Genomic DNA, 5,183 nt, shown 5'->3' on the forward strand with positions numbered 1-5,183 from the left:
AAGTGAGATGTAACTATAAGGGCAAAATGATAATTTGACCCAACTGTACGAGCATCTATGAAGGATCATCGTACTTATGATTGGTTATATTCGATGGACATAGAAATATATCTATAGTAAAAAGAGTTCAGCTATTGGTCTTTAGTGGAATGCCTGACAGTTAACGGATGGTGGATCTCGTAGCTAAAGAGTTTAGTCAGCTATTCACAGACCATTGGAGCTTCGAGCCACAGGTCCATTAGGTCCCTTGGGTAGCTTGGATAATGTCGAGAACCAGTGTTTGGGTTAATTTGAAATGTTCAAATTCACAAGAGAAAGTTTGATTATATATGATATAATTGGACTAGTTAATTATATATGATATAATTGGCTAAATGCATGAGATACATTATTTTGGAGGAAATTAGATATAAATATGATTTATATCATGTAGAGGAGAAAATACTATAGTAGATATGTGATACCAAACTATAGGTTAAAAATATAATATGATTATATTTATTAATATTTTAGTTGGTTAATTATATGATAATTAACCTAAAAAATCACGTTTGGACGTAGGTTAGTTGGGCAGCGTCAGTTATTGTAATTGATGAATTAAAATGAAAATAGTTTTCATTTTGAATAGTTAGTAATCGTTTGTCCGAAAGAAATTAGAGAAAACACGCTGGTGAAAGTAAAACGATCGCTTAAAGAATCGAGAGCCTATACGATAGTCGCTCTATGCCTAAACGATCGTCCACCTCGCGCCTAAACGATCGCACACTAGTTCCTACGCGATCGCATAGCTTCTCTAAACGATCGTAGTGTGTGCCAAGTTTGCTAAACGATCGTATACCATTTCCTAAACGATCGTTCAATAAAACCTACATGATCATGTAGTGTCTCCTAAACGATAAGCATTGTGCTATGCGATAGCGCCTTTTTTTCCTCCCACTTGCTTATCGCCTACACGATCCGTGCTTCCTCCTTCATCTACCAAATTCGCAAAAGACCACGCTTTGGGTTCTCACTCCGAGAATACCCGAGGCTCTTTTCTGGTGGTTTCGTCCCCATGACATTTGTGTTCGTGCTGCTGTGGTCGATGCTGCTGCTGGGCGTAGGTTGATCAGGTGGACGGTTCTACTATGTTGAGTTCTAAAGATTGAAGATTGTCTTCAACTGGTATGACACTCTCTCCCTTGTTATATCTTGGTCATAGCATGTCGTTAATTAAAATTTGTTTGCATAACTGTGCATTTGAATGTATATTGTTGTATTTCAATCACTGTGAGATTGGAGCGATTTAAACGTGCTCATGGAACTCTTCGGTAAGAGATCCTTCAATTGGTATCAGAGCCAGGTTCTGATACTTCAATTTCATGTGTTGCAATGAAATGACATTTACGTTCTTGTTGGGTGCATTTCTACACTGTTTAATGGTTAAATTTGCTGCGGATGTGCAGACTAATGGTTGTTTTCGGGATGATTAGCCTCGATTTGATTTAGATCCTTTTACATTTGTGATTGTTTGTAAAGGCCCCTTCAGTTGTAGGCATTAATAATCATTATCGAATCTATATTCAAAGTTTCTTTGAAGTTTTAAGTCGTTTGAAGAAATTCTGGGCAAGCGTTGCGGTTCTTCGAGAAGGAGGCGATCCAGGGTTGATCGCATTGTGCAGAAGATGCGATACGCGATCGTTATTGATCGCATCGTAAAGACGATGCGATACGTGATCGTTATTGATCGCATCGTAAAGACGATGCAGTACGCGATCGCTGTTGAACGCATCGTTTAAATGATGGGGTATGCAATCAAGAGTTGATTGTATCGTATTGACGATCGAATACGCAATCGCTGAGTATGGGGTCGTGTAGATGATGAGATGCTCGCGTATCATTTAACGCATGTGTGCACTGGACGATCGTTTAGGTCAGCAAGCTTCATCGCTTAGTAATTGACTAAACGGTCGCTTAGTAACGCAAGGTAAATCGTTTACCTATCGTCACGCTACGCGATTGTATAGACGATCAGGCTTCGCAACCTCACCATCGTCTACGCGATCGTTTAATTATGCTTCTATCATCTAATGCACACTAAACGATCGTCTACCTACGGTGTTTGCTACACGATGAAGACCTCCTGGCGGTTCAAGACCCGATTTGTCTATGAACCTGTTTGCTCAATGAAAAATGTAATAGATAGGGTTTTTCATTCCGGTTTTTTGTAAAGGCTCATCCCGATCCATTAATCCTTTAATTTATTACATGCGATGTATGTTTTTTATATGTCATATGGTATGCACATATAGTAAATCCCACCTTAGGTTATGCGATGGTCATGCATCATCTCTTTATTGTAATTGTAATAATTTAGACAAGCATGATTTAATTATGTAAGAGCATGCTCATGCATCATATAATATAAGAGTTATATTTATGCATACATAAAAAGCATTGACATGCATCATCTTTATATTATAATTATTATAGTATAAGGGTGAATGATAGTGATAACAAGCAGAAATGCACGTTATTACAGTGCTAAGTTATAAGACAATGCAGTATTGTGATGGTAAAAATATACAATATTGGATCCAAAAGCACTAAGTTTACAACATTGCGATCGCATGCGTCCATCGTATTAAAACAACTAACTTATGTATTTTATGCAGGAAAATGCGTTGACGCAAGGCGGAAATGCAATCTGAAGAAATTAACGTTCGAACGCATAAGAGATTGTGACCGCAAGGCTATGTGATCGTTTGCGTTCGCGAAAATCTTCTCAAGAAGGTGGTCGCATAGAGTCGGTGCATCAAGGTGGGCGCATCTGTGTGAAAGCTTAATAAATCAAGATGGGACATAAAGCTGATGACGGTCGATTCCGAATTAAGTTGACAAGCCGTTAACGACCTACTGTAAAAAGCACACTCAACTTTTTGGTGACAAATATTCGGCGCATCAGACAGAGAATTAATGCCATCCCATCAGTGCAATCATAAGAGAGAAGAATCTTCTCACCCCTAAAGTTCTATAAATACTAAAGGCCACCTTTAGTGAAGGAGTTCGCTCAGTTTACAAAATTTACCATATAGATAAAAGTAGCTTTGTTCATAGTTTTTCTTTTACTTAGAAGGCGGAAGCGAGTGAAGGGAGATTACACCGAGAGATCGTCCCGGTGAACTCGGACGAGTACCAAAAGCGTCAAAATTAGAGAGAGAGCCAACTCTTGTGGAAGCAAGAACATCTTTTGGGCAAAATAGAGATAACAGTGTAAAAGTCTTGGGAAGCAAGATATTGCTACCAGGCTCTTTACCCTTATTTCTTATTGTCATCTTGTACTCTGCATTTATTTATAAAAATGGAAATTGCATCTTTATATCTGTTCACTCTCTGTAAATTATGCATGAGTAGCTAAATCTGTCAAATGTTGAGAAGCACTTAGCGAGCATAACCTAGGATCTTTATTCTATGCGATTATCTTGTATTATGTACGCATCATTCGTCCATTAGAGATACTCGGGGGAGAGGGGGGTAGTCTAAGGATAGAATCTAGGCTTGGAAAAGTCAGATTAGAATCTAGGCTCGAGAGAGTTAGATTAGAACCGTATAATCAAGAGATAGAAGCTTAGGATTAAGCTATATTTGCTATTAATGCATCGCATGCACCCTAGAGATAGGTTATGATTATATACGTTCATCTTGCATCATCACATAGGCAAGAAGTAGAGACTTAGGAATAAGCTCTCTAGACAATCACATTCATCGCATGTGTCCTAAAATTAGGAGCCATCGCATTTGCATTGGAAAATGATTTGTTATCGCATGAGTGTAGCATGATTGCATAGCTTGAACGCATTCTCGGGAAACGCTAGCTAAAGACCTTCTCAACCCGTTCCTCTGCATACTCAGTGTATCTGTCGCATAATTACTCTTTTCTCAAATCTGCCGCATACTTTTTATATCTTAAACAACAAACCAACCAAACCATTGATTTAATTGTTACCGCAAAGTGGTTTAAAATTACCATCGCATATTATTTTCCTTAGTCCCTGTGTTTGACCCTGGGCTTACCAGGCAACTCAGTAGGATTTATACTTGGGTTTTACTGAGAAACCTTGTATGCTCAATGCATATTCCACCATCGTATTCCACTCCATTATCTCATTGCATAAAATAACGCATCAAGTTTTTAGTGTTGTTGCCGAGGACTTTGGCAATACATTGTGCTAATGGTAATTTTTTTATTTTCTTTGCAGCTTTCAATCTCTGGCGAATTACGACCTAGAGATTGAAAGAATGTTCCAACAAAGATTGAGAAACAGCTGCCAACAACAACAACAAGAGAAAGATAACATGGCAGAACAACTAGGAAATGGAGCACCAAATGAAAATAATGTCATGGCGAATCTCATCCTATTGGCAAATGACCGCAGTAGGCCCATTCAGAACTATGCGTCGCCTAACCACTACGATTTCTCCCCAGGAATCATGAGGCCGCTCTTGACAGATCGGGATTCGAAATGAAACCAGTGATGCTGCAGATGATTTAAACTGCTAGAGAGTTTGGTGGTAGGTGTGGCGAGGATCCGCACGCCCACCTCCGGATTTTCATTGAGATCTGCAACACTTTTGTGTTCCCTAACATCTCCATTAAGGAGGTTCAACTAAATTTGTTTCCATTTTCGGTTTGTGTCCAGGCACGAAAATGGGCCTTTTCTCTCGAACTAGGGGAGATTACGTGATGGGAGCAAGTAGTAGAAAAGTTTATGAAGAAGTACTTCCATCCGACGGAGAACGCTAGAAGAAGGAAGTTGATCACCAATTTTGAACAGGATGCGGTTTCTCACTCAGGGTTATACGTGTTTAGGATTAAACGGATTTATTTTCAGAAAATTTTAGATGACTGTGGTTTTCGCCGGGCATTCTCCATTGGGTGTCCTTCACCACAAGTGCACGACTTTGCGGTCCTCTGATTGACTTGGTTTACTTGCATTATGCGTTGTTGGCCTATTGATTGCGATTCCCTGAGTTAATCAAAGTTCATCATCACAGTCATTTGACTCTGAGGGATGCGATTCCCCGTTATTCGTGTTCACTGTCCATTATTCTCAACCCTTTGAACCCGGTTTCTCTCCAATTTTATGATTTTTAGAAATGCGATCAAATATATCTTGGACTCATCATAAGTTTTATTCCAGTAG

The sequence above is a fragment of the Benincasa hispida genome, chromosome 12, assembly GCF_009727055.1.
Source record: "Benincasa hispida cultivar B227 chromosome 12, ASM972705v1, whole genome shotgun sequence".
In the NCBI taxonomy this organism is placed as follows: domain Eukaryota; kingdom Viridiplantae; phylum Streptophyta; class Magnoliopsida; order Cucurbitales; family Cucurbitaceae; genus Benincasa; species Benincasa hispida.